Genomic DNA, 18,407 nt, shown 5'->3' with positions numbered 1-18,407 from the left:
ATCACTGATTTGCTGCCTCATTGCAGCGATTGCATCAGGGATTGCACGGAGATCTTCAGAGGTATTTGACAGCGAAATTGACAACTCCAAGGCTTTTACTGCAGTGTTATGTACAGTCACTATATTGAGGTCAGCTGGCTGGGCCGGAGGTAGGGTGTATGGGTTATCCGCGCAAATGGTAACATTTGTTGTGGTTTTGAGCGATGTTGACATGAGAGTGATTTTCTTCTGAGAAGTCAGGCTCTTTGCATTTCGATCATTCCGAATGCCGTCGGGCATATAGTCTTTGCACGAGATATATGCAATTGTGATATCTTCTTCCGTGAAAAGATTTCTCACGACATCTGTGATGGACTCCGGATCGCTGTTGTTAGAACGAGAATTGATAAAATAAACACAATTGTTCTGTATGTGAGGGGTGGGGGGACGAGAGGCACTATCGACACTCGGGGTCATTTTTTCTATGTCAACCTTGTGGTTAGGGTGAGTGAAGAGCAAACTGTTACTCCTCTATTTTTATTTTTCTTATTTTCACTGTTTGAACCAAAGCAGCCAATGGCACTTAGGGGGGAAGAAATTTCGGGCACTGATTGGATTAGAGGGAAATTTTCAATTATAATAAGAAGCACAGGATTGTAAGTGATAAAGAACACTTCACTAGGCAGAGCAGCACTTCATGCACATACACACACATTTTTAACGGGAAAGCACGTAAATGACCATAGTTATTCCAGTAAGTGTCCGGAGCGCCTCTGAACACGTCCACCTCACACACACGGAATACAAAATTGAGGCAAAAAAAGAAAGATGGGGTAAAGCTGTAACGGTGAAATACAAATTTGAGGCAAAGAAAAATGAGCAATCTACTTGAATTACTGGGTGCTTTTTAATACAAAACATATGCACAGTAAACAAATTTTATATCTTCATATTCAGCGAGAGGGGAAAACCCTCTTGTACATATGTTCCTCTAGAGTTAAGAAATGTGTCGTAGGAAATTGTCTTTCTTGAATATTGAACGAAAATGATGAATAAGGAAAACATTTTCAATAAGCATATTTACAAATGAATTAATGTAGGAATTCGCAGAAAGAGCTGCACAGATATAGTCCTCCCCTCTATAAAACAAAGAGGAAGTGTCTGGCTATGTATATGAATATATTTCTTTCTTGTCACGCTGAGCAACATGGGGTCGAGGGAGTAACCCCACCCCGGCGAGAGTGTTTTTTAATCACAAATCTATTCCTTTCCGTATTAATCTGATTAATTATTCAATTGCGTCAGGCCTAGGTAAGATACGAAAGTTAAGGAGGCAATTGCAGGCTCCTCAACCAATAAATAGATCATAGGATAATCGTGACAAAACACGACATGAATGGAATTAGAATGGAAGCTGTTGTTTTGGGAGTAAGATTCTAAAACAGACGATTTGGAGAGAATACAGACAAGGAAATCTTTGCAATCCTCACAGAATAGGTGGAGATTAACGTAGGTAAGCTGGAATTTTTAAAATTAGCTTGCTTTTGGGAACAACGGTAGGCTTCTTGATCCAAATGTGCTTTGTCGCTTATACAAGAGAAGCCGCTTTTGCAGTGTATTTTTATCAGTCCGTATTTGACATCCCGATGGAATGGTCTAAACTGATTGGCCTTAAAGTGAATTAGAGATCAGGTAAGGCTTCTTAGGTCCGATAAACACAAATACACTGAGATTCATATCTATTGACCACGAAAGCTTTTTGTATTTATTTATTTATTTATTTATATACTTTGATGTTTGTTTGTTTGTTTGTGACTCGCATAACTCAAAAACTATTTGACTGAAACTCAAAACACTTGTTGGGATGATTGGTCATTATCCAAAAACAATTTTATTAGATTTTAGGATGGCTTGGGTCAAAGGTCAACGTCACGAAAATGTCAAAAAACACGTATTTGCTATATCAGGGAAAATTTCTATCCTACTTGAATGAAACTATTGCCAAAATGTGCATAATTCAATTGCATATATTATGATATACAGCTGATATAGGCGAAGGTATGCGCTCTACCGAGTGCTCGTTGTAGTTTAGATATGAAATTATGCCGCTTGAATTCAGGACGATATTTTTTCTTGTCCTACATAGAATTCATTGGTAACAACTTTTAACTGCTGAACTGTAAAGGCGGAATACAAAATTAAGGCAAGAAAAGAAAGATGGGGTAAAGCTGTAATGGTGAAATACAAATTTGAGGCAAAGAAAAATGAGCAAAAGCTGACGTATGCAGAACGATTTATCACTGCTTACTAACCTGGCTTGAACGAGGGATAAAAAACAAAGAAATGGATTTTAAACATGTATGAATATTTTCTGGCAACCAGGAGAGAAAAAACACAAAAGAAAGTCTAACTTTGATTAATTGACGAAATATTAAAGGAAGAAGCACTGTATTACTATTTATCTTGGCTATGTGAAAAAATTTAAGTGTAGTGGTCTTAAAAGTACATAAATCTCTTTATGGAAGCCAGATTAAAGATCCAACAGCAAAGAATATATTGCTGTACATATTTTGATAAATTGTATAAAAGGAAGCCTCATGAGACATAAAAAATGGTATGAAAATATCTGGTTGGTGACTAATTCGTGTTTGCTTCAAATTTACTCAGGTTTCAATTTGAAACAGAAATTAAAAACTAGTAAAAAATACTGAATCATGTACAGTAAGTTCCCTAACGGGTAAACACGTAATTCAAACTTATTGAAACTTCAAGTAATTCATCGTTACAGTTTCCAAATGATTAGCTTGTGAATGGCAAGCTAATGTGCTGAAAAATATATGAAACGAGAGACAAAAAGTAGACGCAATTTAAGTAAAAAGGAAAATCCTCTATGACAAGTTGGTAAAAACAAAGAGAGAGAGAGAGAGAGAGAGAGAGAGAGAGAGAGAGAGAGAGAGGAGAGAGAGAGAGAGAGAGAGAGAGAGAGAAGGAACCAAAATTACATACATTTAGGGAGTTAAGAGATATAGATAATTTCATTCCATGATTGTTTTAAAGGGTAAATGCTGGTTTCAACTACGGAACCCGACCGTACGCTACAAAACACAAATTAATAAGCAAGTTTCCTAATTCTTTTATAGGAAGATGATAAAAGAGTAATTAAACAAAAGAGGTGATATGCAGATTTATTATTATTATTATTATTATCATTATTATTATTATTATTATTAGCTAAACTACAATTGAACACCAACAGCACTGAGCAGGCCTAAATGGCTAATAATAATAATAATAATACCCGAAGCGTTGCGTTTTACAACTTAAAACAACGTCTGTAAAGAATATGAAGTGTTTTTCCCACCAAGGAATTTCGACTGACGATGTGGGCCATAACGAGGAGATAGAGGGTGTCCCAGTAAAGCCATAAAACTGATTTATGAGGTGTTGACTGATGAGGCAGAAAAGATCATGGGAGGATGACTTGCCAGCTTACGCCCCACATACACTATCACTTGCAGATTTCTTCCTCAAGGAAGTACTCACTGATACACCCCTTATCGGATGCTCGCATCAGTAACAACCTGTATCAGGGAAAGGCTAACCTAAGCTCACAACAGCAAAAACAACAATAATTCCCTTGAAATCCGTTTCTTTTGGTCCCAATGGTGTAAAACCGACTCAAAGAAATTTAATTCATATCCTTACTTTCGTGATCTAGGGTCAGAGCCTCTCTCTCTCTCTCTCTCTCTCTCTCTCTCTCTCTCTCTCTCTCTATGTAACGATTTTTTATAATTTCATCTTTTTATCACTAAACCCTTTGCTCCTACTTCTTATTCGCCTTTATTTACAAGCGTTTTCATAACCACCAAAGTGGTGTACCTATGACTCCTTCCATACCATTTTCCATATTTATTCTCTTTTGACAATAGTTAACAGCCATCTCTCTCTCTCTCTCTTTCTCTCTCTCTCCTCTCTCTCTCTCTCTCTCTCTCTCTCTCTCTTTTCCAGTTAAGTCCACAGTTCTTTCACCTTTCACCCCTACCCTCAGCTATAAGTCTCGACTCCTGCACACACCGATTCGAGAAAGATGAAAACGAATTCGACCTTAAGAGGCAATTAGTCTTAGCCAGGCTGTATAAATTATGATCTACTCATTTCATTTATGCCAACCAGGCGGCGGCGGGAACGATTATAAATGACGCTACTATTTCAAACCAACGGAATGGCTTGGCGTAGGTTGACAAGGTTAAACAGGGGACTGGAGAACTTTATTTTCTTTCGTATTTCTTCGGCACGAATCTGGATTGTCTTCAAAGTACAATATGACACTCTCTCTCTCTCTCTCTCTCTCCTCTCCTCTCTCTCTCTCTCTCTCATGTATTTGTAATGTAAATGATTCACACGTGCAATTATTCCTGCCCAACAGTGAATGTGCATAAACGCATAAATATAATTTGGTGACAGACACATAGTGGACAAGATTACGAAGACTATTCTCATCTCACTCTCTTGAAAGGGAAAATTGCGTGTGATGAATATGATATATATGTGAATATATATATATATATATATATGTATGTATATATATATGCACGTATAAATACAATATATATACATATATATATATATATATATATGTATATATATATGCACGTATAAATACAATATATATACATATATGCACATAAAAATACATTATATATATATATATATGTGTGTGTGTGTGTGTGTATACAGACATAATATGCACGTATAAATACAGTATATATATATATATATATATGTCACAACAACAAATGCAGCCGTTTCTAGTCCACCGCAGGACAAAGGCCTCAAGCATGTCAATTCATCTTTGTGGTTTGACCAGTTTCCATAACCACGCTGGCTAGTGCGGATTGGTGAGGGTGGGAGATTTTTGTCTGAACGCTCACAGCAAACCAACCTACCATGGGTGGCCCTGACTATTATTGCTTTGCTAATCATGGGGATACGCAAACCCCGCTCAGAAAACATATATATATATATATATACACACACACAAACACACACACACACATATATATATATATATATATATACCTTTGGAATTATCGGACCATTTTATATTACGATGCAAAGAAACGCATTCAATAGAAAACCGGACATGAATCCTAATCGGTTACACCTTTGAATATTTTAAGACGTTTTGAAAACGTTACTTTTTTAATGAAATATATGAAATAAGTATCTAAATAAAAGGACGGATGTGATAAAAGGAAACTAGAGAATAAAATAAAAATATGAACATCTGTGTCTCTACCACACACATGTATCCACTGACAGATTAAGATTTGAGGATGTACAATCACAAGAAACCAAATTTATGTAACTTGCAAATTTTGAAGTATTCTTTAGATATAAGTAAATTTAGTTTATACAATACGTACCTTATATTCATGAAATTATTAAAGCTTTATTCTATAAAACTGGATTATACAAATTTTTTGTCATACATAAAATAGTGCACAATAACCCGAGTGTTTATTCGTATGCGTGCGTATAAAATATCCTCTCTCTCTCTCTCTCTCTCTCTCTCTCTCTCTCTCTCTCTCTGCAATATGCTGAAAAGAGGGAATTGCAGATTTGGCGAAAGATGCTACTACAAGCATCCAAAGATATGCCATAATTATGAAATATATGGTAAATGTGCGTATTTAGACGGATATGGAGACGAATGCAGAGATCTCCATCCAAAAATATGCAAAAACCTAAAAGAAGGAAAAGGATGCATTTACAACAAAAAATGTCGATATATGCATCCTGCAACCATGAATGAAAGTAAGAAAACTCAGCAAACTGAAAAGAAAAATGAAAGCAAAAAAGAAACAAAAAAAGAAACAAAAAAGCAGGCCGTGTATATACCGCGCTTTGAACCAAGAGCCCCAAGATATGAGGGCTTTCAACCCAAACCTGCACATTTAGAGCCCAACTACAAAGAATGCATCTATAATGCCAGGGGTTGGTGCAGATATGGGGAAAGTTGCAGGTATACACACACAAATAAATATGAAGGCGAAAGAGCAAATATAATAGAAAAGTTGGATTTTTTAATGGCAGAATTCCGGGAAATGAAGAAAAGAACATCATATCAGAACAGGAAGGAAGCATGGGAGAATCCATATTATTACCAATATTAAATAATGGGGATGAAACACAAACCATAATAGTAATGAATGCACAGGGTTTAGTCACGAGTAACTCTAAAAGGAAAATAGAGTTCTTAGAAGAACTAACCCAAATTGAAAAAAATAGATATATTAAATATAAGTGAAACATGGTATTCCCAAGAGACTGGCAGTGATGACCAGATAAAGGGTTTCCAAACTTATAGATCAGACAGAAAAAATAGGAATCAAGGGGGAACCGCAATATATGGAAGAGACATAAATCAAGGAAAAGTATGTGAAAAATACAGCAACACAGAATGTGAATTGATTGCGGTAGAATTTGAATTTGAAAAACTAATGAATATTGTAGTTTACAGACCCCCAAACACTAAGGAGTTTGACATAATAATAGAAAAAATAGATGATATATGTAGAAACCATAAAGACTGGAATATACTCCTATCCGGAGATTTTAACTTTCCTTTCGTGGATTGGAAAGAACGGATAGAAGAAAGTGGTTGTATGTATACATATAAAAAAGATAGTAATAGTAGCGCAGAAGATAAGAGGCAATTTGAAAAGCTTCAAGATATGCTATTAGAACATAATATGCAACAAATAAACCACATTCCAACAAGAAAGGAAAATGTCCTAGATCTAGTATTTGTGAATGAGGTGAATTATGTTAAAGAAATAATAGTGTATAACACGGGAATTTCAGACCACAATGTCATAGAATTGATAGTTCATTCCAAAGTAAGTGATCACAGAATTAATAAAAGCACAAAACTTTGGGAAGGATATGGAAAATATAACTTTTACAGTAAGAATATAAAATGGTCAGAAATAAATGAAGAACTGAATAAAGAATGGAAAAATGTATTTATAAGTGATAATATACAGGTAAATACGGATATACTGTACAAAATACTGGAGAAAATTGTTGAAAAATATGTACCGAAAAAAAACAATAAACAAAAGACGTGCATACCAAGAGACAGAAGAATCTTATTTCAGAAAATTAAAAAGTGGAAGAAAAATCTTGCAAAAGAAAAAAATGTGTGGAAAATGAGGGAAATAAAATGTAAGATAGAAAATGCAGAACAAAAGATTATACAGTCGAAAGAAAATGAAAAAAGGGACTTAGAAGAAAGGACACTTCAAAATATAAAAAGAAACCCCAAAGTACTTTACTCCTATGCAAAAAAGATGAATAAAAGGAGAATAGAAATAGGCCCTCTAAGAATTGAAGGACGGCTAACGAATGAAAAAAAGGAAATATGCAACATATTAGCAGAAAAATATAAGAGTGAGTTCACGCCAAGAATTGCGAATGAGAGTAATGAAACAGAAATGAGAGAAGAAAATGTTGAATATCTAACGGATATAGATATTAATGAAGCAGATATTGTCACGGCTATAAACGAAATTAAAAATGGATCGGCAGCCGGACCAGATGGAGTTCCAGCGATTTTGTTAAAAAAAACTGCAAACACTATCGCGAAGCCACTTGCAATACTGCTAAGACAGAGTATAGATATGAGCGAGATATATGTTAAACATAAATTAGCTTATATAACCCCTATCTTCAAAAGTGGATCAAGACTAGAGGCAAGCAATTATAGACCTGTTAGTCTAACATCACATATTATGAAAGTGTATGAGAGGGTAATAAAAAAGAAAATAATGAACCATTTGGTCAAAAATAATTTGTTCAATATGGGTCAACACGGTTTCGTACCTGGAAAAAGTACACAGACCCAACTGATAGCTCACTATGAAAACATATACAATAATATGATAAATGAAAAAGACACAGATGTGATCTATCTAGATTTTGCAAAAGCCTTTGACAAGGTAGACCATAACATATTGGAGAAAAAAATGAGAAAGCATAATATTGTGGGAAAGATAGGAAAATGGGTAAAAGAATTCCTGCAAAACAGAAAACAGATAGTGGTTGCAAATGACGAGAAATCAGATGAAGCCCAGGTAATATCTGGTGTGCCCCAAGGTACGGTATTAGCTGCACTGCTATTTGTTATTATGATCTCAGACATAGACTGTGATGTTGAAAACTCCGTAGTGAGAAGTTTCGCCGATGACACAAGAATAAGTAGAGAAATTACTTGTGATGAAGATAGGAACTCACTACAAAGAGATCTAAACAAAATATATGAATGGGCGGAGATAAATAGGATGGTATTTAACTCCGATAAATTCGAATCAATAAATTATGGAAACAGAGAAGGAATGGTGTATGCATACAAAGGACCTAATAATGAGACAATCACAAACAAGGAAGCAATTAAAGACCTTGGTGTAATTTTAAATAGGAATATGTTATGCAACGACCAAATAGCAACACTGATGGCTAAATGTAAAGCAAAAATGGGAATGTTATTCAGACACTTTAAAACAAGAAAAGCTGAACACATGATTATGCTTTACAAAACTTATGTGCGTAGTACACTCGAGTACTGCAATGTGATATGGTACCCACACTACCAAAAGGATATTGCGCAAATAGAGAGTGTACAAAGGTCCTATACTGCTAGAATAGAAGAAGTTAAGGACCTTGATTACTGGGAAAGACTGCAATTTTTAAAACTATACAGTCTAGAAAGGAGAAGAGAACGCTACATGATAATACAAGCATGGAAGCAAATAGAAGGAATTGCTGAAAACATCATGGAGCTTAAAGTATCAGAAAGAGCAAGCCGAGGTAGATTAATAGTGCCAAAAAGCATTCCAGGTAAACTGAGAAAGGCGCACAGGACATTAATCCACTACGCACCAGCATCGATAATGCAGCGACTATTTAATGTGCTGCCAGCTCATCTAAGAAACATATCAGGAGTGAGCGTAGATGCGTTTAAAAATAAGCTCGATAAATACCTAAGATGCATCCCAGACCATCCAAGACTGGAAGATGCAAAATACACCGGAAGATGTATTAGCAACTCTCTGGTGGATATACGAGGTGCCTCACACTGAGGGACCTGGGGGAACCCAAACAAAAAATAAGGCAATAAGGTAAGGCTCTCCACTATGTATTTCATTTCTTTGGAGGAAGCTTTAAGTTTGTGTCACTAAACTTGAACTACAATCTCTCTCTCTCTCTCTCTCTCTCTCTCTCTCTCTCTCTCTCTCTCTCTCTCTGATTTTTTTACCAACTTGCAATACATTCTTTGCGATAGGATATTCAATCCGGCTTCCATAAAGAGATTTATGTACTTTTAAGACCACTCCATTTAAGTCTTTTCTCATAGCCAAGGGAAATAGTAATACAGTGCTTCTTCCTTTAACATTTCCATCAATTAATCAAACCCAGATTTTCTTTTGTATTTTATCTCTCCTGGTTGCCAAAAAATATTTCTACATGTTTAAAATCCATTTCTTCTTTTTTATCCCTCGTTCAAGCCAGCTTAGTAAGCAGTGATAAATCGTTCTGCATAGGTCAGCTTTTGCTCATTTTTCCTTGCCTCAAATTTGTATTTCACCGTTACAGCTTTACCCCATCTTTCTTTCCTTGTCCCAATTTTGTATTCCGCCTTTACCATATCAGCAATTAAAAGTTGTTACCATTAAATTCTATGTGGGACAACAAGATATACAAGATGTATCGTCCTGAATTCAAGCGGCATAATTTCATCTCTAAACTTCAGCAAGCACTCGATAGAGCACATACCTTCGCCTATATCAACTGTATATTATAGGAAAGGAAATATAAATATACACATTTTGGCACTAGCTTCATGCAAATCATATAGAAATTGACCACGATATACAAAGAGACGTTTTTTACCTTTTCTTGACCTTGACCTTGGACCCAATAACTCCCAAAATCTAATAAATTTGTCCTTGGATCGCGATTAATCATCCCAACAAGTGTTATGAGATTCGGCCATACAGTTTTTCAGTTATGCGACACAAAATCAAATAAACATAAAATATAAATGAATACAAAAAGCTTTCGTGGTGGTACCAACCGTGTGTCACACGATCGTACATAGTAACGACATTTCTCTATTTTGTATATAACCTCCTTTGTATCTTCGCTCTCCCCTCGCACTGCTAACGACCTGAATCGAATCAACTTGTGGCTCGTCACATGGTCAATCGATATGACTCTCAGTGTCTTTGTTTTGATCGGACCTAAGAAGCATTAACTGATCTCTAATTCACTTTGAGGCCAAGCAGTTTACACCATTCCTCGGGATGTCAAATGCGGACCTATAAAAATACACTGCAAAAGCGGCTTCTCTTGTATAAGCGACAAAGCAGATTTGGATCAAGAAGCCTATCATTGTTCCCAAAAGCAAGCTCCTTTTAAAAATCCCCACTTACCTACGTTAATCTCCACCTATTCCGTGAGGATTGCAAGGATTTTCTTGTCTGTATTCTCTTCAAATCGTCAGTTTTCGAATCTCACTCCCAAAACAACAGCTTCCATTCTAATTCCATTCATGTCGTGTTTTGTCACGATTAGCATCTGATCTATTTATTGGTTGACAAGTCTGCAATGGCCAACTTAACTTTCGTATCTTCCTTAGGCCTGACACAATTGAATTATTAATCAGATTAATACGAAAAGGAATACATTTGTGATTAAACACTCTCTCTAGGGTAAGGCTACTCCACCTACCCCATGTCGCTCAGCGTGACATGAAAGCAGTATATTTATATATAGGGGAAGGATTATGATTGTGTAGTTCTCTCTGCGAATTCCTGCTTTAATTCCTTTGTAAATATGGTTATCGAAAATATTTTCTTTATTCATCATCTTCGTTCAATATTCAAGAAAGAAAATTTCTTACGACACACATTTCTTGACTCTAGAAGAACATATGTACAAGAAGCCTTTCAACTCTCGCTGAATATGAAGATACAAAATTAGCTAATTGGAACATAGCTATGATATTGTTTACTATGCATATGTATTGTATTAAAGAGTATACAGTAATCCAATAGATTGATTATATTCTGCCCTTAGTAATGTCATCAAGATTAAGACAGTTCAGGGACCACGTAATTACAAGACAAAAGTCTTTGTCACTTGATATTTGAGAAATCTATTTTCCAAATCTTTCGACCATCATTCTTGTCAATCTCACGAGTCAGTCTCTTTTCTTTAAAAGAGAAAGGCAATTTAAGATAAAAGGGGAGGAAGTGGCAATAAAGGAATAGAAAAGAAGTATTAGAAGAAATTCAGGGAAGGAGGATGATGGTCGTTAAATTCTTTTAGGAACAAATTTGCAGGTCTAATTTAAAACGAGGTCATGGCGGTGGAGTTGGGTGCGGTCAAACTAGGTTTTGGGAGAACACAATTTAGTCTTGTCTTTTTTATTCTTGTTTAAACACCTTTATCATGACCAGTTCTGTATATTACAAATAAATTTAGATTTAATCTAAATTACTTTAGAGATTTTCTAATACGATATGAACTGATTGAAAATGAAGTTTCATTGTAATTTAGTTTTGGAACCCGTGTAGAGTCTCAAGTATATTATCTATTGAAATATGGATAATTATAATGAACAATAAATCAATTATATGCATATATGAATACAGCTTTGTTACCGATCTGGTGTTTAATGCAGATTATTTTCTTTTTGTTTTCATATCATCTCCACCAGAAAATTAGTTTGTATCAAGTATGTGTTTCTCTTTAATGGTTAACTTCTCGTAAATTTGAATAAAATTATATTTATATCTTCAGCAGAAATCATTAATAATTGCACGGTTTTATATCCAAGCACAAGTAGTGCTTTAGTAATAATCCTGCTTGAAAATTGTTTGTCAGATAACTCTTTTCAAAGATAAAGTTGTTCAGGTTTTATTTTACACTCCCAGGAGTGAGAAAATAAAACGTGGTATCCTATATTCTCATTCTGTATAGCATACATCTCTTGTAATGTTTCTGTTTCATTGATTTACTATAATAATCTCTTTAGTAGCCTAGAGCATACTCCATTGCATGGTATAACATTATTCCTCTCTCATGTATCGTCACGTCTCAGAAATGGTTAAGGAACGCTATGGCATTATCAATTATAGTCAATTTTAAGGATAAGTTAAAACTTGAACGGGCACTTGGTAGAGCGCATACCTTCGCCAACGCCACATCACAAGACAGACAAACGAATTATGCACATTTTGGCTCTATTCCCATGCTAATCGTATAAAAAGTGACCACTACATAGGAAAAAGAAGTTTTTGGTCTTGTTGTGACCTTGATCTTTGACCCAATCGATTCCAAAATCTGATCAACTTATCCCTGGATCATGGCCAATCATCCAACCAAATTTCATAAGATTCGACCACGACATAGAAAAAATAAGTTTTTGAACTTTTCATGACCTTGACCTTGATTATAGTGTATATCACAAGATAGGCAATTGAATTATGCACATTTTAGCACCAGTCTTATGCAAAGTAGATAAAGATTTAGCACGATTTATCAAAAAGAAGTTTTTGGCTTTGACTTTTGAGAAAATCACTACTAAATCCCAAGATAAGACATTAAATTATGCACATTTTGGCAATCGATTCATGAAAATCGGATAAAAATTGACCACGCTGCGTCAAAAAGACGTTTTTTTACTTTTTCATTGCCTTTACCATGACCTTTGACCCAATCACTCCCAAAATCTAATCAATTTTTTCTTGGATCATGGGCAATTATCCCACCAAATTTCATGAGATTCCGTCAAATAATTTTTGACAAATAAACAAACAAACATAACAACGTGAATAAATAAATACACGCCAATCAAAATATAACCTTCTGGTGAAGATAAAAAGGAAAATATAAAATGATGCAAATAAAAAAAAAAAAGCTCAGAGACTGGTAATAATTTTTCTGTAATATCATTGAAAATATCAAATATGAAAATGATGAGTAGTGAATTTATATATCCCAGAAAATAGAAGAATCCGAGGGTTATTAGTTGCTAGAAGAAGTATATGAAAGGATTAAAAATAATAACAATAGGAGAGCGAAAACAACCAAAGGAATTTTATAGATGCCAAGAGGTGGAAGAACATGGGAGGTCTGATTGCTAATAAAATGGGAGACATGGAACATTAAAGAAGATGATGAAGAAGGAGAAGGAAAAGAAGAAGAATTTACAGTTCTCATCAAGTCTTTTGGGATGATGTGGATAGTCCCACGCCCTTATCAATCAAGGATGTAATAGACCTCAGTCGCCCATAAACCTAGATCGATAATTCCCAAGGTCTACAACACAAAAAACATAAATACGCAAAAACCATGCATTTCATTTTTTACGTATTGTTTTAGACTCTTATTCACTATCTTCATGTGAAGTAATGTTTAATTATCTTATTTTTATATCATAATAAACTATATTATATTATATACACACACACACACACACACACATATATATATATATATATATATATATATATATATATATATATATATATATATATATATATATATATATAATAATAATAATAATAATAATAATAATAATAATAATCTTTATTTCAGCAGAAGCCATATACAGAGTTACAATAAGGGTACAGTGATCTTACACTTTTGACATCGGTAAAAAAAAAGATGAGATATGCAATAAAATCAGTGATATATTATAAACATCAATTAGCAGGTTGACCACAGAGATCTAAGGTATGGGTAACAAAGTCACAATAGAATTAACGCTTAACAATGATGATACCATACATATTAGCAAACAAAAAGAGAGGGAGAAAGAAAAAAAAAAGAAAAAAAAATGGAGATGACAATGATAAATATGTTGGAACAGAAATTGCTTGAATAATGAAAGAACACTGGGGAGGGGAAAAAAAATCTAGTCACTGAGCAGGGGTGTGAAGGAAATACAGGACATCCAGACAACAAAAATGTAACATAATAAAACACGTTATCATAACAATACTGGGAATCATACCAAAGTTATTTAGTGATGAAGATTTGGCATAGCCACGCTATCAAATATTAGTGAATACAATTCATTGTACTGACGCTTCCGTATTCCAGGTTTCCCACATTTTGGATTTTATTCTCGCTGCACTTGCAAGCACATTTTGAATTAGGGGATTTTCACTAGATCGTAGGCGGGAGGTGAGACTTACTATAGAGCGACGAATGATGGTTTTTAGGTTATCCAGTCTATTTTCAACAAACATCGCTGAAGCTGAATGGTGCCTCGGGGTATTGGTGAAGCGCCTTAGGATATCATTGTGAATGACTGTGATACGTCTCATCGATTCTCGCGTATAGTTTGCCCATAGCGAGCAGCCGTATACGTTATAGCAGTAGGTTTGAAATAGGAGTTTTTTGATATCTTGGCGGCAGAAGGCAAATCTTCTCGTTACCATGTTCCCTAGACAACACAATTTACGTCGCCTGTTTTCAATGTCAGATGTGTCCTTTAAATCTTTCGTAATGATGTGACCTAGGTAAGGAAAATCATTGACAAATGCTAGCTGATGGTTTTGAAGGTAAATATGTGGATCTTCTACGAAACGGAGCGATCTAGGAGGGACAGACATGCACTGTGTCTTCGAATCGTTATAGATTATGTCATGTTCATTAGCGTATGCGTTGCAGGTGTCGATAAGACGTTGTAGACCTTGGGCAGAGGGGGAGATGAGGACCATATCGTCAGCGTAGCAAAGGTTATTTATGGTAAAGCCATTAACCGTACAACCAATGGGAAGTGAATTCAGTCTGATATTTAAGTCGTCTGTGTAAACATTAAATAAGTATGGTGAGAGGATGCCTCCTTGCCTGAGACCGTTAGATGAGCCGAATTGCTGGGACAGGACATTGCCCCATTTGACACAGAACTGTTGTGTTGTGAACCAACAGTATAATATACCGATGAGATATAGAGGAGTTCCCCTTTTGCATAGTTTCAAAAAGAGCTTCAGATAGTTTACTCTGCCAAATGCCTTCCGCACGTCTACAAAACATAAGTAGACGGGAGGCCGAGGATATATAGAAATGCAATAACTCCTTTAAAATATATATACAGGTGTCAGTCGAGTGGTTAGTCTTAAAACCAAATTGATTGTCTGGGGTGTGGAGAAATGGTGCAATGCGACGGAACAGAAGAGATTCAAATATTTTCGATGAAATTGTTGTAATGGCGATGGGGCGGTAGTTTATATATATATATATATATATATATATATATATATATATATATATATATATATATATATATGTATATATGTATGTGTCCTAATTCATATATGTAGATGTCTTGTACAACAAGGTAAATGAACTCAATATTCATGAGTATTCCACAAAAACCTATGTCTTGGCATATTAATCCAAAGATTGCATTTTGGGAGTGAAGGAAGTTTAGTTACCGGTGGGCGCTCAAGTTGACAAGTCAGTCACCTGAGAGGGTAGTTGTGTAAAGTGTATTTAACGAACGAACCTTTTGTAATAAATGAAGAAAACCCATATTCCAACATCTCATTATCTGTCTACATGGGTCATATTGGTGTCAGGTGTAAAAAAATATGTTTGTTTGTGTATGCTGTGAGTGAAGTTGTTCTTTGAGCCGGTGAAATAAAAGTTCAAGATGCCTAAATATACAAGGACTAACATAGCAGACGCTGCTGCTGCAGATGAGAACGAAGGAGCAGTAAGATATAGCGTTCCCGATGAAGAATATAGACAGGAAATTAGATCGCAAGAATTGGAAAGTAAGTTAGATAACTTACAACAGTTAGTGAACTGATTCTTGGTTGAACGAGAAGAGGTGCAGCACGCAACCACAGCATATCCGACGTACATAAACGAAGTTCAAACGCACATAAGTGAAAGCACACATGCACAGCTGAGTGAAGATACGCAAATCGTAGTTCGAAAGTTGCCAGAACTCCAGGCAAGTGTTAGGCCTTTTGATGATTAACGGCCTAACAAAGGGTTTCAATCGATTGAAGTGTTTTTGAGAGACTTTGAAGTAGCTACATATGTGTGGTCGGAAAGAGAAAAAGCTATTCAAGTAATTAGATTGCTGAAAGATGATCCAGTAATGGAGATAATGTGTTGGCTGCATGACTGTTTAAGAAGTTATACTGAAATAAAACGACGTTTAATTGAGAAGTATGCCTTGCCTGATGCGAGAAAGGGAGACCTAAAAGAAGATTACAAACACAAAATACGGGAAGGTGAATCTGTTCTTAGTTTTGCAACTCTCATTTTTCGTGATTGCGATTCGTTTGCTACCCGTAGTGCCAATCTCCCAGGTGACAAAAAAGATATTGCCCGCACATATATTCACAGATTAGTAAACCCATATTTATGTGGTTATTTGTTCGATGACAATCACTTGTTAGCAGATGTAGTGAGTGCGATACAAAACATTTTAGACAGTTTGCCAGAAGAAAAAAAGATTGGGAATAACGGGGCTGATTCCGAGAAGTTGGCAGCCATGAGAGGCAGTCGACCCACGAAGAGAGGTAAGGGGAAATGCAGTCAGCAGATGAGCAGTGTCTTCAAATGTTGGCACTGTGGGGGAGAGGGGCACCAACAAGTGAAGTGCCCCACCCAAGGATCCCCCCGCTGTTACACTTGTCAGGCCTTCGGTCATCTATCTCGAGAGTGCTCAGCAAAAAACGCCCGGGGCGGGTGGGCGGTGGCACACGCACACCTCCCCCCGCCCAACATATGAGGAAAAGGAAACAGAGGAAGGGGGAGACGAGGGAGTTCGATGCCACCCCCCCCCCCTCCCCCTGCATGACATCGCAAGCAGTAACCAAGGAAGCAGGGACAACAGACGTGACAGAGCTGGCACTGGGACCTCCATCGGTAACCCCAACCTCACCCCCGCAGCACTAGGGGGCAGCAGCATTGCAGCTGAGGTCATTGGCCCGTGCCCCATATCTCATAATGGCCGTCTAAGAATGCTAACAGTGACGGTTGACCTACCAGATAAATGCATTCAAGCACTGATCGACACAGGAGCCAGTGTATCATTGATTGAAAAAAAATTCTCATCAAATCCACTACAGCAAGCGGCATCCATTGTTCTTGACACGCAAGGAGGAAATAAACTACACATAAACCATACAACAATCGTCAAATTCAAGGTAGGGTCTCTGAAGTTTACACATGATTTTTTTGTCTTGCTCACCTTGGGAATTACAGGAATCAAAGCTATTCTAGGAATTGATTTTATCTCTAATAATCAAATTTGCCCTTTTAGGGGAAAAGATACAATAACAATTAAAGCAGGAGGATACATTTTGCCGATAGAAAGTCATGAGACAGTAAGTGCATGTGTTAGTTCGGAGAGACATTTAAGTAGGGTAACAGCTGTACCTGAGAGAGAAGTGTTGTCTCCCCAGACCGTTACGAACATATCTGTGACCCCGTGTTGTCGTCTTGCGAAAGGAACCAAGGTAATTGTTAAACCCCATGACAATTTGTCCCATAGGATATTAGAGGGTTTGACAGAAATAAAAGAGAACAGAGCATATATAACGATAGTTAATTGTTAAATAAAAGAGTTGTTTTAGGAAGTGATTCTGTATGTGAATTAGAGTTATGTGAAATTGCTTATAATGGGATGTATAATGAGTTAACGTAAAATCAAGTTAATTTCCTGCTCATGAAAATTTATTGTATTATCATTATAGCAATATCGCTTACTACTTCAGTTGCTGTAGATATTTGAATAGTTTTTCCCATAAGCAGAGAGCGAGTTGACAGTTCAAATAGAAATTCTCTCAAGCAGAGAGCTGTTTTAGTTTCGCTTACTTTTAGTATAGGTTGAATTCTGTTAAATTTCTTAATGGTTAGGTAAGTTCTGTTTGCTTGATGTATACTGCATATACATAAATATATATCGTACAATACAGACTACTGTACTCAAGCCGTCAAAAGTGACGTCTGAATATTTATAAAGATATGCACACACATGCACGCACAGATTGAACCTTTCTCATGTCCTCCCCCTTTTCTACCTACAGTACAACCTGCAGGTTCGGCAATTTTTGGGAAGGTGTGTTTTCAGTACATAGCTCTAGGGAAACCCCCAATTCCCTGCATATGACTATTTCCGTTCCCATTTGAGCATGACAGGATATATATATATATATATATATATATATATATATATATATATATATATATATATATATATCTATATATATATATATATATATATATATATATATATATATATATATATATATATATATATGTAAAGATCAGGTACCAAGCGCTTTCGAGTATTAGGTACATTTTGTCAGGGTACAAAGTGAATTAGA

This window comes from Palaemon carinicauda, chromosome 9 (assembly GCF_036898095.1).
Source record: "Palaemon carinicauda isolate YSFRI2023 chromosome 9, ASM3689809v2, whole genome shotgun sequence".
In the NCBI taxonomy this organism is placed as follows: domain Eukaryota; kingdom Metazoa; phylum Arthropoda; class Malacostraca; order Decapoda; family Palaemonidae; genus Palaemon; species Palaemon carinicauda.
The sequence above is the reverse complement of the archived record's forward strand: the minus strand, read 5'-3'. Positions refer to the sequence as shown.